At 39.5% G+C, this 22348-nt stretch overlaps 1 pseudogene; it reads right to left on the bottom strand.

The window, feature by feature from the left end:
- LOC143030234 (peroxisomal acyl-coenzyme A oxidase 3-like) overlaps positions 1–22348 on the bottom strand; it is a 105608-nt pseudogene that overhangs the window by 1250 nt on the left and 82010 nt on the right.

The following is a 22348-nucleotide window of genomic DNA, read 5'->3' as shown; positions in this document are numbered from 1 at the left end:
CCCCTATCCTCCACTCTCAACTTACCTTTCACCAAAAAATTATCTGATATTCCACCACTCTCTCCCTTAAGAATATGGACATCCAGAACTCTTCTCCTGGATACCATCTTATAGTCCAGTGGTTCTTAACCTGGGGTACAAAACCTTGAACCTGGGGGTACAAGACACAATAGCCAGTGCATGGTACTGTATATTTACAATGAGAAAGCAAAGCAAGGTTTGTATCACTATCCTTTTCATGTTTGCATTTATTTATATTGGATGGGGTACAAGAAATTTTTCTGAAATATCAAGGGGTATGGCCATTGAAAAAGGTTACGAACCACTGTTACAGCCCATCAATCCTTATCAACCATTCTTCCATCCACCACCCTCTCCCAAGTGTACTTAATTCTTGACTTTTTTCTTTAACCACTTCAGCATGATGACACCTACATAGGCGTCATGAGGTGCAAGTGGGTACATGAGGATGCTGGCGTCAGCATCTTGATTATATATATTTTTGTAGGTGTACATGAGCTACCCCCAGATTTTGTGAACCGGTTTGATCACATTTTCTGTGCTTATCATTACTCAGAGTAAAAGAGAACAAATAATAGAGTAGTGACTTTACATTTTACAATGTGAGCAGTGTGATGCATCATATATATGGCAGCCAATGCTGCACATGAGAGTTTGATTTGTACTGAAGTGGTTAACACTGTGTTAGCTATCATCAACTACCTAAACACATCTCTACCACTGACTCTCCACTATGATATTTAACTGGCACTCCACACTTCCCAGCCACTCCATCTATTGGTTCATCCCCTACTCTAGCATTGAGATCTTCCAATACTATTACAGTGACATTCCTCTCAAAACTCACTTAGCACTTATTTAAAAATCTCCAAAAAGCATTCCCTTTCCTCTACACTCTTCTCACTACCAGGCCCATATGTGCTTACAAAGACCCATATTTCCCTTTCCAATTTCACCTTCATCCACATTAACCTTGAAGAAAACTCCTTCTACTCCACCACATGCTTATCCATCTCCTCACTAGTAGAACCACCTCTTCTCTTCCTCATCCTCTTCTCACTCCCAAGTCTCCCCACTACACTCCCAAACTCAAAATCACCCCTCCTTTTCAACTTAATTTCACTTAATGCCAACACATCCATCTTCTTTCTCACAAACATACTGCCTATTTCTTCCTTTTTACTCTCATCTGTACCCCACCCATGCACGTTAAGACCCAAACCTTATGGTTCTGATTGCAAGACTCCTCCCAGAACCTCTTATGCCTTGACTTCTTGTCAGAATGTACCACATAGGGTTACAGAGAGCAGGATGCCTAGTCCCACTGCTCTATCCTGTTTAAGTCACTTTTATGACCTGAGTGGGACTCTGTGGCAGTATTTTTTCTTCCCCCTACCATAGGGGACAGAGGTGAAAATGGAAATATATATTCAAAGAAGTGGTACAGGACAGTATTAACCTCTTCAGTACGGGCCAAAATCTCGCAGGCAGCATTAGCTGCCAGACATACGATGTGTCGTAATAATACTCACATCATAAAATATAGTCACCGCTTATATCGATCGTTCTCTCTTTCACCCGTGAATTTTGATAACCATAGAAAATGTGATGAAGACAGTTTAGAGAGTATGTCATTACGCAGGGGCAACTACAATAAATATAATCAAGACGCCGATATGGCAGCCTCGCGTATCCACTTGCTCCTCATGCCGCCTACGTATGCTGCACCGTATGGGGGACAGCATAACAGAGGGACAGTCACATTACAATAAAGTAGATTCTTTCTCTATGAATAGAGATTACCTCTAACAAAGACAAAATTATGTGTAGCTCTACATAAGAACATAAGAACATAAGAACATAGGAATAAAGGAGACTGCAAGAGACCATAAGGCCTACACTATGCAGCTCCGCATCCATCACCACCTGTCATCCCCATCCATAAAGTTGTCTAATTATTTTTTAAAACAACTGATAGTTTCAGCACTTACTACATGGTTACTAAGTTTATTCCATTCATCAACCACCTTATTAGTAAAACAATTCTTGCCTATTTCCTTCTTAAATCTAAATTTGTCCAGTTTAAACCCATTACTGCGAGTCCTGCCCTGTTGTTTTATTATGATGACCTTGTTTGCATTATCCTTGTTATAACCTTTGATCCACTTGAACACTTCTATTAGATCACCCCGCACTCTGCGTCTTTCCAGAGAGTGTAAGTTAAGGTGCCTAAGCCTCTCTTCGTAAGGCAAATTTCTGAGTTCATGCATCATTTTGGTCATTCTTCTCTGTACTGATTCTAGTGAATTTATGTCCATTCTGTAGGACGGAGACCAAAACTATACCACATAGTCAAGGATGGGTCTAACTATCACTAGAGTTTAATAATTACCTCTGCACTTCTATTCGTTACCGTCCTAGCAATGAAACCTAATGCACTGTTAGCTTTATTTCTGGCGCTAATGCACTGCTTCCTGTCATCTAAGGATCCCTTATATTCACTCCTTCCACCGCCTTCCACACCTTTTTTACTAATCTTTCTTCACTCATTCTTTACATGTGTCCAAACCATCCCAATACTCTTTCATCAACCCTATTTCCCAACTCCCTTTCCACTCCTGTTCTCCTCCTCACCTCCTCATTTCTCACTCTATCTAGCCAAGTAACCCCTATCATACTTCTCAGGCATTTCATCTCAAACACATTCAAACTCCTTCTCTCTTCCTCTCTTATGTTCCATGTTTCTGCCCCATACAGTACTGTCAGCACAATCACTCCTTCATATAACCTCCTCTTAGCATCCATTCCCAGATGTCTATTTCTCATTACACTTTTTAATCCATCAAGGCATTTACTCACTTCTCTCAATCTACATTCTACCTCCACCCCACTCCTCCCTTTCCTGCCACATTTGTACCCAAATATCTAAAACAATCCACTTCCTCCAGTCTCTCCCTTAATGCTCACTTCCAGCCAGCTGTCACTCTCTCCCCTTGTACATCTCATCACCTTACTTTTGCCCACATTTATCTTCAGCTTCCTTCTTTCACACACCTCAAACTCTATCACTAACTTCCTCAATCCCTCCTCCGATCCTGCAACAAGTGCAGTGTCATCAGCAAACAACAACTGGCTTATTTCTCACTTTTCTCCATTTTCTTTAAGCATCTCCAATTCCTGACCCACTACCCTTGCATTCACCTCTCGCACCACCCCATCCATGTATAGATTGAACAGCCAGGGCGACATAACACATCCCTGAAGAAGTCCCACCTTTACCTCAAACCATTCACTCTCTACATTTCTAATCCTAACACAAGTTCTACTAATCTTGTAAAAACTCTTGACTGCTCTTAACAGCTTTCCTCCTATCCCATATATCTGCAGTACCTCTCACAGTGCTTTCCTGTCTACTCTGTCATAAGCCTTTTCCAAATCCATAAAAGCCCAAAAAACATCCTTACCTTTTCCTATAGCTTTCTCACATATCTGTCTTATGACAAAAATCTGATCTACACAACCCCTACCTGTCCTAAACCCACACTGTTCCTCACCAATTACTCCCTCTGTTCCTCTCCTAATCCTCTCAATCAAGACCCTCCCATAAGCCTTCCCAAATACACTCAACAAGCTGATCCCTCTGAAACTACTACATTCACACTTGTTCCCCTTTTCCTTGTAAAGCAGAACAATACAGGCACTCCTCCAGTCCTCTCTTAAACAAACATTAAATAACCTCACCAGCCAGTCCACCATAACTGTACCTCCTTTCTTTAGACACTCTGCATGGCATCCATCCAACCCAGGTGCCTTACCTGCTTTCATCATCTTAACAGCTGCTTTCACTTCATCTTTCCCTATTTCTCCTCCATTTTCCTCACTCATCACTCTCATTTTCTTAGCGCTTCCCACTGCAACTACCTTTCCCTCCCTATCCTCCTTCACATTTAGCAACTCCCTAAAATACTCTGCCCATCTTCCTCTCACTGCCTTCTCTTTCATTATCATCTCTCCATCTGCACCTTTTACTTTTTCTTCTCTACTTGATTCAGCACCTCTTCCTCTTTTAATTTCTTTCCAAAACATCTTTATATTACTTTAAAAAAAATTCTGTCATTATCATACCCCATTTCACATCTGCTCTCCTCTTTGCTTCCTTTCTCTTATGCTTTACTTCCCTTCTCTTTACTTTGTACCTCTCACACAATTCCCTCATCCTAATTTGTAGCCAATATATGAAAGCCTGCTTCTTCTCTTCTACACCCTTCTTTGCTTCCTCATCCCACCACTCACTACCCTTCCTTCTATTTCCTCCCACCCTCCTTGTTCCACACACCATCTTTGCACACCTTATGACTCCCTCCTTGAACCATCCCCATTCCTCCTCCACTCCTAGTTCTACTCTATCCTTCACTATCTCCCACTCCTCTCTCAGCTTCTTCTTATACAAAGGATTACAAAGGGGGAGCATGCCGACAGGAGACCTTTTGGTCCATATCTAGGTCGGAGGCAAAAAAAATCATAATAATAATAAATTAATAAATAAAATTATAATAATGTACATAACAAATAGAATACATAAATAAATGCATAGGTATAGTTAAATAATAAACAAACAGGTAAATAGTAAATAATAATAAAATGACATATAACTAATAATATATGAGAATCAAACAGACAAATGATAACAAAACAAAAACAAATAATATAAAATAAATTATAATCATTACAGCATCTTGCTTAGGTGTTTATCTAAATGATTCTTAAAGCTTCGAACTGAACCACATTGCACTACCTGTGCAGGAAGTTTATTCCATTCATTAACTACATGGTTGGCAAAGTTTTTCCAAATTGAATCTATTTCCGGACAGTTTGAGACCATTGTTTCTTGCCTGATTCTCATTCAATGTGAAAATTTTGTCACTCTTGATGTCAATTCCCTTTAGAATTTTAAAGACCTGTATCAAGTCACCTCATTCTCCTTTTCTTTCTCATTTAAGCAGTTCACTCTAAGTACCTCCCTACCTTCTGCCCTTTTCCTCTTTCTCCACTCTCAATTTACCTTCCACCAGAAAATTATCTGATATTCCCCGACTCTCTCCCCTTAGAAAATGTACATCCTTAACTCTTCCCATACTCCTGGTCACCACTGTATAGTCCATTAACACTCAATCTGCCACCCTTCCATCCACAACCCTCTCCCATGTGTACTTATGCTTGACTTTCTTCCTAAACACTGTATTTGCTATCATCAACTCTCTTTCAAGACACATCTCCACCATCAATTCTCCACTACGATTTTTACCTGGAGCTCCATACTTCCCAATCACTCTGTCTATTGGTTCATTTCCTACCCTAGCATTAAGGTCTCCCAATACAACTACATTGACAACATGTAAACAAAATAGTTGAAGAAACTTACAATTAATAAGATCAATGAAAGTGGCCTTTGACTACATGGATGAGGAAATGGTGAAGAAAATACTAGTTACACTGATAAGACCAAAATTAGAATATGCAGCATCACTATGGTCACCCAGCACAATAAAAAACATAAAGAAACTAGAAAGAATTCAAAGAGCATTGACAAAGATGGCACCAACATTTAGCAAGTTGACATACGAACAAAGATTGGACAAACTAAACTTACTAACTCCGGAGAAAAGAAGAGATAGAGGCAATTTGATAACTATCTACAGAATTATGAAAGGGATGGATGACCTACTTAAATGGGACAGAAGAAATACAGGAGGACATGAGAAGAAACTTAAGAAGGACAGTTACAGAAGAGATTTGAAAAAGAACAGCTTTCCACACAGAGTAATAGATACATGGAATAAATTGAAAGAGAAAACAGTGAGTGCTAAAACTATACATGATATTAAGAAAGAACTGGATGTGGAAAGATACAACTGTGGGTCACTATGAGCATGGCTCTTCTCCCGCAAAATACAACTAGGTAAAATACATACGAAACACCCTCTCCCCCTATTTAGGTTGTTAAGTCAAGAAAAGCCACACATAACACAGGCAAGGAGCAGGAACAGACAGAGGTGAAGTTGCTTATTTTGCCATACATAGTACTTGTGCTGCTCTTGGTGATACACCAGGTTTGAATAACTTTTTCATAGTGTTTTTCATATCACTAAATCATATGCTCTTGTAGTGAAATTTGTCCTATGTTTTCCACTTTTATATGTTGAGTACTTCCTGTATACATGTCCAAAGGGACTGATGACAGGTACTGCTAATGGTGGTCCTGTAAAATTGACAGCACATAGAATTATCTTCCTGCTGCCCATTTTCTGAACCCATGAGGGGCTGGAGGGTCTCCAGGCTGTGCCCAAGATCTCTGCCAGTTTCAGCTGTATTTCCTCCACCTTTTCACATAAAGAGAGCTAACAACTGGTGACTTCTCCCCTCTTACTTCTTTCAGTTGGTGATATGAAAAGTCCCAAACTAAAACAACAATGACAATATTCCAAAGTTTCTTCTCAGAGAGATCTATAGGAGAGCCCAAGTGCTGCTGCCAGCCACTGTGGGGTTTAGGGTTTCCAGTCAGTGAAACTTGAGACAACAATAATTATTACCTTTATTGCATCTCCACAGAAATGAAACTGTTTCATTACTTACCTTACCGTCAGCTTTACCAAGAACTGACTGCAAGAAGAAATCTGGTGGTGCAAAAGCATCTACAAGAGCTACAGCTTCAGGTAGCAATTGCTCACATAGTCTCTTCACATGGTGGTGGACTGATGTCACAAAGTTTCCATCTGATATAAGTCCTCCTTACAAAACAAGAAAAAGTAGAATATATAAAAATTATGTCCTATAAGGTGTCTGCACATGACCCCTGCAGTATGGCAGGAAGCACTGCATTTGAGTGTATTTACCTAGTTGTGTTATACATGAAAGGAGCAATGCTTATTGGGTCCTCTTATTCTCTAATTTTCTAACATACCTAGACTCAAATTAATGTATGGTTCCAACATAATCTATATCTCTAATTTCCAATTACCATATTTACATTTGAACTCATGTATTATTAGGCTATTCCACATATTTATACATCTATATGGAAAACTGTACTTCTTCACATACTTTTGACATGTGGTCTTTCTTAATTTACTTCCATGACCTCTTAAACCCCTCCCATCTTCAATCAGATCTCTTCTATCAATGCAATCTATCCCATTTAGTGACCTGAACACTGTAATCATGTCACCTCTTTCTATTCGATCTTTCAAAGTTGGTTTGCCCTTTGTATTCTTTCAATCTTGCTTATATCCTTCACTCTGTGTGGGGACCATACTACTGATGCATATTCCAATCTTGGACATATCAGGATTTCGATGAGTTTTTTCATCATCTCTTCATCCATATAATGGAACGCCACTTTAATCTTCTGCAGTAGTCCATATGTCTCTCCCACAATCCTGCTGATATGTCTGTCAGGTGACAGGTTGTCTTTTATCAACACTCCCAAGTCTTTCTCCTCATTTGCTTTTGTAATGTGTTCGCTTCCCAAGGAATAGTTTAAGGATGGCCTTTTGCTGCTATTGCCCATTTCCAGTACTTTGCATTTTTTGGTATTGAACTTCATTTCCCATTCTTGGCTCGTGCAAAAATAGTATCTAGATATTTTTGCAATATTCAACCATCCTCCTTATTTTTCACTCTTCTCATGAGTTTTGCATCATCTGCAAAGATGTTGGCATAGCTTGTTGTTTCTTCTATCATGATGATGTCATAAACAGAGACAAGAAACATTATTGGTGCAAACATTGAACCTTGTGCTACTCCACTCATTACTACTCTCCAGCTTGACATCTTGTCCTTTACTACTGTCTTCATATATCTTTCTTTCAAAAAGTCCTTAATACATTCTAATAGTTTGCCTCTCAGTCCTCCAAGATGCTCCAATTTCCACATAAGTCGACTGTGAGGTACTTTATTAAATGCCTTCTCTAGGTCCAGGTACATGCAGTCCACCCACCCCTCTCTCTTTTACAGTATATCAATCACTCAAGTAAAAGCTTAAAAGGTTCAATACACATGACCTTCCAGATCTGAAGCCAAATGACTGATTGTCTGTCTGTCAGAATGTTCATTTTTTCAAGATATTTGGTTCATTGATCTTTCAGAATCCTTTCACATAATTTCACTATTGTGCTGGCTAGTGTTTCTTCATTTCCACCTTTGTGAATTGGCACAACATTTGCCCTTTTCCAATCAAGAAGCACAATGCCTTCTTGTTCACTAGTTGTTGTATTTTACCTAGTTGTATTATATGGGATCAGAGCTATGCTCGTAGTGACCCATCCTCAGTGGCGGTTCTTCCTATGGGAGGTATGGGCGGTGGCACTTGGGAGGGGGCGGCATTGCCCCCTTCCAAATGCAGATCAAACCATGAGTGCCTGAGTCTATCTATACCGAATGTATAAAAGTCCCATAAAAGGAGAGAGAGAGAGAGAGAGAGAGAGAGAGAGAGACGGACTTTGACGCGTACGATACTAGTAACGAAGAGAGAGAGAGAGAGGGGGTGGGGCTTTAACGCGTACAATACTCATAACACAGTAAATTCGCAAATGATTTACTTTTATTCTGTAGTAGCAATAAATATTTCAATAAAAAGTTGTTTTGTGAAAGTTTTGGTCATCTTTAACTTCTTATTTACATTGTGGAGGGGGAGAAGCCAAGCATTTTATGTGCATTGTGGAAGGGGGGCTCTGAAGGTGAGGTTCGCCCAGGGCGCCATGTAGGCTAAGTCCACCACTGCCCATCCTGTATCTTTCAGCATCAAATTTGTTCTTAAATTCTTGTATAGTATTTGCACACACTGTTGCCTCATCCAATTTATTCCAGATATCCACCACTCTGTGTGGAAAACTATTTTTTCAGATCTCTTTTATAACTATCCTTTTTGATTTTCTTTTCATGTCCTCTTGTTTTTCTCTTGTCCCACTTTAATAAATCATCTCTATATAGGACTTCCATCCCTTTCATAATTCTGTAAATAATCTGTAGATCTCCTCTTTCTCTTCTTTGTTCCAGGGTTGGTAGTTCCAATTTGGACAATCTTTGTTCGTATGTCAATTTGGAGAGTATTGGTGCCCTCTTTGTCATTGCTCTTTGTATTCTTTCTAATTTCTTTATATTTTTTTAGTGCTGGGTGTCCATAGCATACTCCAATCTTGGTTTTATCAGTGTAACTAATATTTTCTTTACCAATTCCTCATCCAAGTAATCAAAAGCCACTTTCATTGACCTTAGTAAACTGAAGGTTTCTCCAACTATTTTGTTGATATGCTTGTCTGGTGACATGTCTTTGCTGATAATTACTCCTAAGTCTCTTTCTGAGCTTATTTTTTTTACTTCCTCTGTACCAATTTTGTATTACCCCAATATTCTATTTTTACTTTTTCCAAACTCCATTATACTACATTTCTTGATGTTGAAGTTCATTTCCCACATTGATTCCATTCCTAGACTTTATTCAGGTCTTTCTGTAGTGATTCACAATCTTCCTCTGTACTTACTGTATTTTCTGGCGTATAGTGTTCGACTTTTTTCCGTTGGAAGGGCCTAAAAATGGGGGGTGCGCGTTATCCGGTGGTGCGCATTATCTACGGCCTACGATAACAATTCTGCGGCTGTGTGTGTCATTTTTTTCACAACAACGTGACGATGTTGGCCGTCACAAAGTCGGGACGGCACACTTCTCCGTGACGTTCCGTGAGAACAAGAAGAACAGCCATGGTGACATGAAAGAATACTCCAGCATGGGCTATATAAATATTTGGTATAGGTAGGTATCTATCGAATCTTATTTTTCATGTTTAAATAGGCCTAAACACCATGAAACATGATCAATATTCATGATATTTGCCCATGTTCACAGCATCCTAGTTTGAATTTTTATGTTGGCTTTGTTGCTTCACTTTAGGTATGGTACAAATTCCATTGCGGCCGTTCATAAACTCATGTCAAACACCTGACTACAACACCCTCTTTCGGGAGTTATATTAACTAAACGTCACCTCGATGAGAGACTGTCCTATTTCACCACTGTCATTTCAGGTTCAAAGCTAAAATGAAACAGTCTGTAGTTTGTTTCAGTATTAAATAAAAAATGGTAAAGACGAATTATTTCCTCAAGATATAAAATGAACATTTTCTGTAAAAATCCCGAAAATTTTCTGTATATTTTACTTTCAATAAACTTTTTTTTTTAGATCATATCCCCTACAAACTATTTAAGCTACAAAGTAATAAGGGACCAACGCACAACATGAGTCATATACCGGTACATGTAGTTCCGACTTTTTCTTAGTTGTGTCCTGATTGATGCCTAAACTGACACTTAATTTAGTGACAAATCAACAGATTTCCCAGTGATGGCTCTAGCCAATGAAAAATACTAATCCATGTAACCTCGTTCACATGATACTAAGTGATTAATTGCCGTTATTTCATTGGTTTGTTTTTACTAACATTAATTATCGTAGTCTATGCAAATATTTAGGATCCGTAAAACAGCACTGGTACCAACATCATGAACGTTGGCCGTTTTAGCTCACCCAGAATATGCTAGATCAGGGCCGAGATTGATAGTTCTATTGCCAATCTAGCCTACACTAAACACCCTCTTGCAAGAGTTTGTTAAACTAAACGTCACTTTAGTAAAGACAGTTATCAACCGAAACATAGTTTGTTGCTGCATGGCGATAAAAACTTGTAAACGGTGATAAAAACTTGTAAGATGAATTATTCCCTCAGGATATTAAATTACATTTTTTTTAAATCTGAAATTTTTCATGTATATTTTGTATTCAATAAACTTTTCATGGCTCAAATTTCCCACAAAACAATGGACCAACGCAAGCAGGAGTCGCATACATGCAGTTCACGCCACCAGTGACTTTTCCTGGCATGCGCGCTATACGTCGGTGCGCGCTATCTGTGTACTGAGATAACGAAGTGCATGGGTGCTTATTATAACCCGATGCGCATTTTAAGCCGGAAAATACGGTACTTTCTTTAGTAGTTTTGCATCATCTGCAAAGAAGTTCATATAACATTTCACACCTTCATCCATGTCATTTATATATATGGCAAACATAATCAGAGCCAATACCAAACCTTGTGGAACTCCACTTATCATTACTTCCCAGGTCGAGTATTTGTCTCTAAGTACTACCCTCATTTTTCTCCAGGTCAAGAAATCTTCCATCCATTCCAATAATTTTTCTTGAATACCACCTACTGATTCAATTTTTCTTAATAGCTTTTTTGTGGTACTTTATCAAATGCTTTTTGTAGATCTAGAAAAGCACAATCCACCCATCCATCCCTTTCTTGTATTATTTCTATCAGACTCAATTAGAAGCAAATCAAGGTAGTGGCATATGTATTTACCTAGTTATACCTAGTTGTATTTTATGGGAAGAGAGCTATGTTCGTTGTGACCCGCTTTTGTATCTTTCAATATCCATGTGTGTGTGTATTTACCAAGTTGTATTTTATGGGAAGAGAGCATCCAGACTGATCTTAAATTCTTGTATAGTTTTTGCACTCACTGTTTCTTCAATCAGTTTGTTCCAGATATCTATCACTGTGTATGGGAAGCTATTCTTTTTCAGATCTCTCCTGTAACTATCTTTTTTAAGTTTCTTTTTGTGTCCTCTTGTTTTTCTTCTATCCCACTTTAGTAAGTCATCTCTATCAAGGACTTCCATTCCTTTCATAATTCTGTAGATGGTTAGCAGGGTCTCCTCTTTCTCTTCTTTGTTTCAGGGTTGGTAGTTCAAGTTTGTCCAATCTTTGTTCATATGTCAATTTGGAGAGTGTTGGTGCCATGCTTGTCATTGCTCTTTGAATTCTTTGTAATTTCTTTATGTTCTTTTTAGTACTAGGTATCCAGTGTCACAACATACTCCAATTTTGGTCTTATCAATATAACTAATATTTTCTTTGCCAATTATTCATCCATGTAGTCAAAGGCCACTTTCATTGATATTGATAGATTGAAAGTTTCTCTGACTAATTTTTTGATAAGTTTGTCTGGTGCCATGTCATTGCTGATAGTTACTCCTAGGTTCCTTTCCGAGTTGACTTTTTTAATTTCCTTTGTGCCAATTTTGTATTGTCCTAATATTTAGCTTTTGCTTTTTCTAAATTCTATTATATTACATTTCTTGATGTTGAAATTCACTTCACTCTTCTGACTCCATTTCCAGATTTTGTCCAGGTCTTCTTGTAATGATTTGCAATTTTCCTCTGTACTTACTCTTTAGTAGTTTCACATCATATGCAAAGAAGTTCATATAACATTCGACACCTTCATCCATGTCATTTATAAATATGGCAAACATTATCAGAGCCAATACAGAGCCTTGTGGGACTCCACTTATCATTTCTTCTCAATCTGAGTTCTTGTCTCTGAGTACCACCCCATTCAAGAAACTTTCATCCATTCCAATAGCTTTCCTTGTATTCCACCAAGTTTCAATTTTTCTTAGTAGCTTTTTGTGTGGTACTTTGTCAAATGCCTTTTGTAAATCTAAGAAGGCACAATCTGCCCATCCGTCCCTTTCTTAAATTATTTCTACTAGCCTCGAGTAAAAGCATAATAAGTTTGTGGCTCGTGATCTTCCAAGTCTAAATCCAAATTGCTATTGTACTTGTAAGGGAGACCAGCCTATAGTTGGTTGGATTTTCTTTGTATATTGGTACAATATTTGCATTTTTCCAATCTTATGGCCTTTTTCCTTCTTTGAGTGAGAAATAAATTATCTTGTGTATTTTGTCCGTTAGTTCATCTGTACATTATTTCAATATCCAATTTGCAATTCCTTCTGGCCCGTGTGACTTTCTGACATCTAGGTTTTTTATTTGTTCCCTTATTTCTTTGTGTCACTGTTATTTCTTTCACTGCGGGGGATCTTTCTGTCCTTCCTCCCAATTGTGAACACAGATTTAAAATGTTTGATAATAATTTCAGCCATTTCTACATCTTCTATATATTCTTTATTTCCTTTGCACAATTTCATTTTTTCATGTTTGTCTTTTAGTTTGTCATTTACATATCTGTAGAATAGTTTAGGTTGGTCCTTGCATTTTTCTGTTATGTCATTTTCATAGTTTCTTTTTTCTTACCTGCATATTTTTACATATTCATTTCTTAGTTTGATGTATGCTTGCCATCTGGTCATTTTTTTGTCTTTTTTCCAGGCTTTGTCTCTTTTATCTTTAGCTTCACTACACTTTTTGTTATACCAACGCTTTATGTAAACCCCTTTTTTGTTTCTTCTTTGGTACGCATTTATCTATTCCCTCCTTGTATTTTTCTTTTAACATGTTCCACTTCTCTTCCACCTTTGTTTCTTCATACAAATTTTTTTTCCAGTTTGCATTTTTTATTTTTTTTCCAAGTTTTTCAAAGTCCATTTTGTTGTACATTAGTCTTACTTTTCTATGTTTCTCATTTCTTCTCACATCATTTTGTTCTTTTAGTTCAAACTCTATTAGTATGTGGTCACTCTTCCCAATTGGTGTCTTGTCTTCCCTTTTGTCCACAATTTTACCCATTGAGTCAAGGTGTATTCAATGGTCATATCCAGTAGAATATTTCCTCAAAGTTCCTCTCCACCTTTTACCGTCATTTCTTCCCAATATATTATCTTTGAATTAAAGTCACCCATAATTACTATTTTTCCTCCTTTCAGTAACTCAATTAATGCATTCTTTGTGTTTTTCAGTATTTTGGAATGATCACTATCAGTTCAAGCCTGTGTTTTTCGGGGCACATATGCTACTATAAATTTTCTATTTTTCATATTTCTGTTTTCTATTTTAATCACAATAAATTCCACTTTATTTTTTCCTTCTGTTACCTTTGTCACATTCAAACCTTTTTAAGTCAAAAACATGATTCCTCCACCTTATTTTTCCATTCTATTTTTTGCCCAATGGTTGTATAGACCTTGTCCCACAGTATCTGATGAAGTGGACCTTTTAATTTTGTCTCCACAATTCCCATTATGTCTGGTTTCTCTATCAACAGAGAGGCATTTAATTTTAGTCCAGAAATTATACCATCTATGTTTGTATATGTTTTTTTTTTTTTTTTTTTTTTTTTTTTTTATGTACCATTTCTCAGCCTCAGGTCCAGTACTCTAAAAAAAAACTCATTCTTTTCAGTCTCCATTCTTCTCTTGCATTTTTTTTTTATTGCTTTATTTCTAAGTGGCTTTTCTTTTTCTATTTTCTCATTGCTCATTTCCTTTTTTATCCATACATTTTTACACATACATATACCAAGGCTTTTTCCCCCTTACAAGGGAGGTAGCCAAAAAGAGAAAGGCATAAAATCATTTCCACCCATTCCATCCCTGAATATACTCCACACCCCTCCACCCTCCCTCTTATCTGAGCACCTCCTGGATGACGGGTCATCCCTGCACCTTGTCCACTGCCCTGGGTCAGAAGCAGTGTCGCAAGACACAGCACATCCATAGCAAGGCTGCTTCATTAAATCGGCGACCCCCCCTCTCTGTCCCCCCATTGCATAAAAGGAGAGGACGGGGAGAAATCCCTTCGGGCTGTGTCAAATTTTGCTCACACATACTACCTCACCCCCCATCCCCCCGCCCATTCCACCTCATACAATCACATCATCCATATACAACCATTCTCCATTCACCCGTCTTCTGTCCTCTCCCGTCCTTCCTCAACAGACATTCCCCTCTTCCCCAAAGCCCCCTTCACCCCATCCATCCACCTCATCCTAGGATGTCCCCTCATGTTCACTCCCTCCACATCTGCCTTCCATACCTCTTTTACTAGTCTTTCTTCACTCATTCTTTCCATGTGTCCAAACCATCCTAAAATTCTTTCATCAACCCTATCTCCCAGCTCGTTTTCCACACCTGTTCTCTTCCTCACCTCCTCATTTCTCATTCTATCTAGCCTAGTAACCCCCATCATACTTCTCAGACACCTCATCTCAAACACATTCAAACTCCTTCTCTCTTCTTCTCTTATGTTCCATGTTTCTGCCCCATACAGTGCTGTTGGCACAATCACTCCTTCATACAGTTTCCTCTTAGCATCCATTCCCAAATGTCTATTCCTCATTACACTCTTTAATCCACCAAGGCATTTACTCGCTTCTCTCAATCTACATTCTACCTCCACCTTCACTCCACCTTTTCCTGCCACATTTGCACCCAAGTATCTAAAACTATCCACTTCCTCCAGTCACTCTCCCTTAATGCTCACTTCCAGTCTACTGCCACTTTCATCCCTTGTACATCTCTTCATACTTTTACCTACATTTATCTTTAGCTTTCTTCTATCACATACTCTCCCAAACTCTGTCACCAACTTCCTCAATCCCTCCTCCAATCCTGCCACAAGCGCAGTGTCGTCCGCAAACAACAGCTGGCTCACCTCCCACTTTTCTCCATTTTCTTTAACCATCTCCAATCCCTTGCCCACTACCCTTGCATTTACCTCTCGCACCACCCCATCCATGCATAAGTTGAACAGCCAGGGCGACATAACACATCCTTGATGAAGTCCCACCTTTACCTCAAACCACTCACTCTCTCCATTTCTAATCCTGACATAAGCTCTACTACTCTCATAAAAACTCTTGACAGCTCCCAAAAGCTTTCCTCCTATCCCGTATATCTGCATAACCTCCCACAGTGCCTTTCTGTCTACCCTATCATAAGCCTTTTCCAGATCCATAAAAGCCCAAAAAACATCCTTCCCCTTTCCTATAGCTTTCTCACATATCTGTCTTACCACAAAGATCTGATCTACACAACCTCTACCTGTCCTAAATCCACACTGTTCCTCACCAATTACTCCTTCTGCACCTCTCCTAATCCTCTCAATCAAGATCCTCCCATAAGCCTTCCCAACTACACTTAACCCCTTCCATACGATGCCGCCTACGTAGGCGGTATGGGGAGAAAGTGGATACATGAGGCTGCCATATCGGCGTCTTGATTATATCTATTGTAGTTGTCCCTGCATAACTGACATACTCTACAAACTGGCTTCACCACATTTTCTATGGTTATCAAAATTCACGGGTGAAAGAGAGAACGATCGATATAAGCGGTGACTATTTTTTATGATGCGAGTATTATTACGCAACATCATACGTCTGGCAGCTAATGCTGCCCGCAAGATTTTGGCCCGGAGTGAAGTGGTTAACAAGCTAATCCCTCTGAAACTACTACATTCACACTTGTCCCCTTTTCCCTTGTAAAGAGGAACTATACAGGCACTCCTCCAGTCCTGCACTCTACCCTCTCTCCAGCAAACATTAAATAACCTCACCAGCCAGTCCATCATCACTGTACCTCCCTTTTTCATACATTCTGCAAGGCATCCATCCAGACCAGGTGCTTTACCTGCTTTCATCATCTTAACAACTGCCTTCACTTCATCCTTCCTTATTTCTCCTCCATTCTCCTCACTCATCACTCATTTTCTCTGCATTTCCCAGTGCAGCTATCTTTCCCTCCCTATCCTCCTTCACATTTAACAACTCCCTAAAATATTCTGCCCATCTTCCCCTTACTGCCTTCTCTTCCATTATCATCTCTCCATCTGCACCTTTTACCTTTTCTTCTCTACTTGATTCGCCTCCTCTTCCTCTCTTAATTTCTTTCCAAAACATCTTTTTATTACTTTCAAAATTTTCTGTCATACTCTTACCCCATTTCACATCTGCTCTCCTCTTTGCATCCTTTACCTTTGCTTTACTTCTCTTTTCTTTTCTTTGTACCTCTCATATGACTCCCTCGTCCTATTTTGTAACCAATCTGTGAAAGCTCGCTTCTTCTCTTCTACAACCTTCCTTGTTTCCTCATCCCACCATTCACTACTCTTTCTTCTATTTCCCCCTGTCCTTGTTCCACACACCATCCTTGCACACTTTATGACTCCCTCCTTGAACCATCCCCATTCCTCCTCCATACCCAGCTCTACTCTATCCTTTACTCCCTCCCACTCCACCTTCAGCTTCTTTCCGTACTCCTTCTCCTTTTCCTTTTCATTCAAAGAGATCACTCTAAGAACCTCCCTACCTTTTGTCCCTTTCCTCTTTCTCCATCTATCCTCCACTCTCAACTTACCTTACACCAGAAAATGATCTGATATTCCCCCACCCTCTCCCCTTAGCACATGTACATCCTTAACTCTTCCTATCATAATCCTATTTACCACTACATAATCCATTAGCGCTTTATCCTACCACCCTTCCCTCCACCACCCTCTCCCATGTGTACTTATGCTTTACTTTCTTCCGAAACACTGTATTTGCTATCATCAGCTCTCTTTCTAGACACATTTCCACCATCAACTCTCCACTACGATTCTTTCCTGGAACTCCACATTTCCCAACCACTCCATCGATTGGAACATTTCCTACCCTAGCATTAAGGTCTCCCAGTACTATTACATTGACATTTCTCCCTAAATCCTCTATGCACTCATTTAAATCTATCCAAAAGGCCTCCCTTTCTTCTACACTCTTCTCACTGCCAGGCCCATATGCACTTACAAAGACCCACATCTCCTTTCCCAGTTTCACCTTCATCCACATTATCCTTGAGGAAACCTCCTTCCACTCCAATACCCGTTTACCTATCTCTTCACTTACTAGAATAGCCACCCCTTCCCTCCCTCGCCCTCTCTTCACTCCTGATAACCTCCCACTTATAATTTTCACTATTTGCTAGCTTTGCTGCTTTTGATAGTACTTGTTCAGCTATCATTTGAGTCCTTAGTTTGATTTCTAGAGGCCTATATTGTTTTTCTCTATATTTTTAGTCTATATAGGTTTTCTCTATGGGTTTTTGTAAGTGCATATGAGTGTAGAAGAAAGGGAGGCTTTTTGGATAGATTTAAATGAGTGCATAGAGGGATTAGGGAGAAATGTCAATGTAATAGTACTGGGAGACCTTAATGCTAGGGTAGGAAATGATCCAATTGATAGAGTGGTTGGGAGATGTGGAGTTCCAGGAAAGAATCATAGTGGAGAGTTGATGGTGGAGAGGTGTCTAGAGAGTTGATGGTGGAGATGTGTCTAGAAAGAGAGTTGATGATAGCAAATACAGTGTTTTGGAAGAAAGTCAAGCATAAGTACACATGGGAGAGGGTGGTGGAGGGAAGGGTGGTAGATAGAGCATTAATGGATTATGTAGTGGTAGATAGGAGTATGATAGGAAGAGTTAAGGATGTACATGTGCTAAGGGGAGAGGGTGGGGGAATATCAGATTATTTTTTGGTGGAAGGTAAGTTGAGAGTGGAGGATAGATGGAGAAAGAGGAAAGGGACAAAAGGTAGGGAGGTGCTTAGAGTGAACTCTTTAAAGGAAAAGGAAAAGGAGAAGGAGTACAAGAAGAAGCTGAGGGAGGAGTGGGAGGGCGTGAAGGATAGAGTAGAGCTAGGAGTGGAGGAATGGGGATGGTTCAAGGAGGGAGTCACAAAGTGTGCAAAGATGGTGTGTGGAACAAGAAGGACAGGAGGAAATAGAAAGATGGGTAGTGAATGGTGGGATGAGGAAACAAAAAAGGTTGTAGAAGAGAAGAAGCGAGCTTTCACAGATTGGTTACAAAATAGGACGAGGGAGTCATATGAGAGGTACAAAGAAAAGAAAAGAGAAGTAAAGCAAAAGGTAAAGGAGACAAAGAGGAGAGCAGATGTGAAATGGGGTAAGTGTATGACAGAAAATTTTGGAAGTAATAAAAAGATGTTTTGGAAAGAAATTAAGAGAGGGAGAGGAGGCAAATCAAGTAGAGAAGAAAAGGTAAAAGGTGCAGATGGAGAGATGATAATGGAAGAGAAGGCAGTAAGGGAAGATGGACAGAATATTTTAGGGAGTTGCTAAATGTGAAGGAGGATGGGGAGGGAAAGATAGCTGCAGTGGGAAGTGCTAAGAAAATGAGAGTGATGAGTGAGGAAAATGGAGGAGAAATAAGGAAGGATGAAGTGAAGGCAGTTGTTAAGATGATGAAAGCAGGTAAAGCACCTGGTCTGGATGGATGCCATGCAGAGTGTCTAAAAAAAAGGGGGTACAGTGATGGTGGAGGCTGGTGAGGTTATTTAATGTTTGCTGGAGAGAGGGCAGAGTGCTGGAGGACTGGAGGAGTGCCTGTATAGTTCCACTTTACAAGGGAAAAGGGGACAAGTGTGAATGTAGTAGTTTCAGAGGGATTAGCTTGGTGTAGTTGGGAAGGCTTATGGGAGGATCTTGATTGAAAGGATTAGGAGAGGAACAGTGGCAGTAATTGGTGAGGAACAGTGTGGATTTAGGACAGGTAGAGGTTGTGTAGATCAGATTTTTGTGGTAAGACAAATATGTGAGAAAGCTATAGAAAAGGGGAAGGATGTTTTTTGGGCTTTTATGGATCTGGAAAAGACTTATGATAGGGTAGACAGAAAGGCACTGTGGGAGGTTTTGCGGATATATGGGATAGGAGGAAAGCTTCTAGGAGCTGTCAAGAGTTTTTATGAGAGTAGTAGAGCTTGTGTCAGGATTAGAAATGGAGAGAGTGAGTGGTTCGAGGTATAGGTGGGACTTCGTCAAGGATGCGTTATGTCACCCTGGCTGTTCAACTTGTACATGGATGGAGTAGTGCGAGAGGTAAATGCAAGGGTAGTGGGTCAGGGATTGGAGATGGTTAAAGAAAATGGAGAAAAGTGGGAGGTGAGCCAGCTGTTGTTTGCGGACGACACTGCGTTTGTGGCAGGATCAGAGGAGGGATTGAGGAAGTTGGTGACAGAGTTTGGGAGAGTGTGTGATAGAAGAAAGCTGAAGATAAATGTGGGTAAAAGTAAGAAGATGAGATGTTCAAGGGGTGAAAGTGGCAGTAGACTGGAAGTGAGCATTAAGGGAGAGTGACTGGAGGAAGTGGATAGTTTTAGATACTTGGGTGCAAATGTGGCAGGAAAAGGCGGAGTGGAGATGGAGGTAGAATGTAAATTGAGAGAAGCAAGTAAATGCCTTTGTGGATTAAAAAGTGTAATGAGGAATAGACATTTGGGAATGGATGCTAAGAGGAAACTGTGTGAAGGAGTGATTGTGCCAACAGCACTGTATGGGGCAGAAACATGGAACATAAGAGAAGAAGAGAGAAGGAGTTTGAATGTGTTTGAGATGAGGTGTCTGAGAAGTATGATGGGGGTTACTAGGCTAGATAGAATGAGAAATGAGAAGGTGAGGAGGAGAACAGGAGTGGAAAGGGAGTTGGGAGATAGGGTTGATGAAAGAGTATTAGGATGGTTTGGACACATGGAAAGAATGAGTGAAGAAAGACTAGTAAAAGAGGTATGGAAGGCAGATGTGGAGGGAGTGAACATGAGGGGACATCCTAGGATGAGGTGGATGGATGGGGTGAAGGGGGCTTTGGGGAAGAGGGGAATGTCTGTTGAGGAAGGACGGGAGAGGACAGAAGATAGGGGTGAATGGAGAATGGTTGTATATGGATGATGTGATGCATGAGTTGGAGTGGGCGGGGGGATGGGGGGTGAGGTAGTATGTGTAAGAAAAATTTGACACAGCCCGAAGGGATTTCTTCCCGTCTTCTCCTTTTATACATGGGGGGACAGAGGGGGGGGGTCGCCGATTTAATGAAGCGGCCTTGCTGTGGATGTGCTGTGTCTTGCGACACTGCTTCTGACCCAGGGCAGTGAACAAGGTGCAGGGATGACCCGTCATCCAGGAGGTGCTCAGATAAGAGGGAGGGTGGAGGGGTGTGGAGTGTATTCAGGGATGTAATGGGTGGAAATGATTTTATGCCTTTCCCTTTTTGGCTACCTCCCTTGTAAGGGGGAAAAAGCTTGGGTATATGTATGTATTAACCCATTCTATGCACCTCCTTGATGTCTTCTTTTTCCCTTTGATATTTGTATACATTATGCTTTTCTTTAATACCATAAACTACAATGCACTTTTTTTATCCACTGTGATTCTCTGACAATATTGTTTATTTGTTTATCAGAAGATAAGTTGTTTGAGATAAACTCCCAGATCTTTTTCAGATCCCACTTTCTTTACCTCCTTATTTCCAATTTTATATTGTCCTGATATTCTATTTTTACTTTTTCCAAACTCCATTATGCTACACTTCTTAATGTTGAAGTCCACTTCCCATTTCTGACTCCACTTCCAAACCTTATTCAGGTCTTCCTGTAGTGATTCGCAATCCATTTTAGTTTTTACTTTCCTCAACAATTTAGCGTCACCTGCAAAGAAGCTCATGTAACACTGGACATCATCCATGTCATTCACATAAATAGCAAACATATAAGGAGCCAATACAGATCCTTGTGGAACTCCACTAATCACCTTCCAACCTGAATATTTTTCTCTGAGTACTACTCTCATCTTTCTACCATTCAAGAAGTCTTCCATCCAGTTTAGCATGTTGCCTTGTATCCCTCTTATATTTTCCAATTCTTTAAATAATTTTTTGTGGTACCTTGTCAAAAAAAAATTGTAAGTCCAAGAAAGCCCAATCAGCCCACCCATCCCTTTCTTGTATTATATCTATTAGTCTTGAGTAAAAACAGATTAAATTTGTGGTACATGATCTTCCCTGTCTGAACCCAAATTATCTTGGGTTTATATAATTTTCTTCCATTTTCTCACAAATTTTGGCTATAATGCTTGTGAGTGAGACCGGTCTATAGTTAGTTGGTTCTTCCTTGTTTCCTCCTTTATATATAGGTACAATGTTGGCTTTTTCCAGTATTTCAGTCTTTTTCCTTTTTTAAGTGAGCAACTTACTATGTTATATATTTTGTCCATTAGTTCTTCTTTGCATTCTTTTAGAATCCAATTTGCAATTCCATCTGGGCCATGCGATTTCCTAACATCAAGGTTTGTTCAATGTTCCATTATTTCTTTTTGTGTTATTATTATTTCGCCCATGGGAGAAGAATTGCACTTCACTTCCTTCACCCAAATACTGTACCTTCTCTCTAGTGCGGTGGTTCTTAACCCCTGGGTCGCCAAGCCATTTTATTGGGTCGCTAAGGGTTTGCAGAAAATTATTATTTTTCCACTATAAATTTATTATAATTATATACTGTAATAATTAAAATACATGATGCCTAGTTTTAGGATTCTAAGCAGACCATGATTAAATAAAAAATAAATAAAACCCACTTTTAAAAGCATAACCATATTACTTATAAAGACAATTCGTATATCTATGTAGGCTTGGGTCGCGATGCTTGATTTGTGCAAAATTTTGGGTCGCTGCCAAAAAAGGTTAAGAACCACTGCTCTAGTGAGACC

Source organism: Oratosquilla oratoria, chromosome 12, assembly GCF_046742065.1.
Source record: "Oratosquilla oratoria isolate Oo_2021 chromosome 12, ASM4674206v1, whole genome shotgun sequence".
NCBI classification, from domain to species: domain Eukaryota; kingdom Metazoa; phylum Arthropoda; class Malacostraca; order Stomatopoda; family Squillidae; genus Oratosquilla; species Oratosquilla oratoria.
Note: the sequence above shows the minus strand (reverse complement) of the source record. Positions and strands in the feature narration are given on the sequence as shown.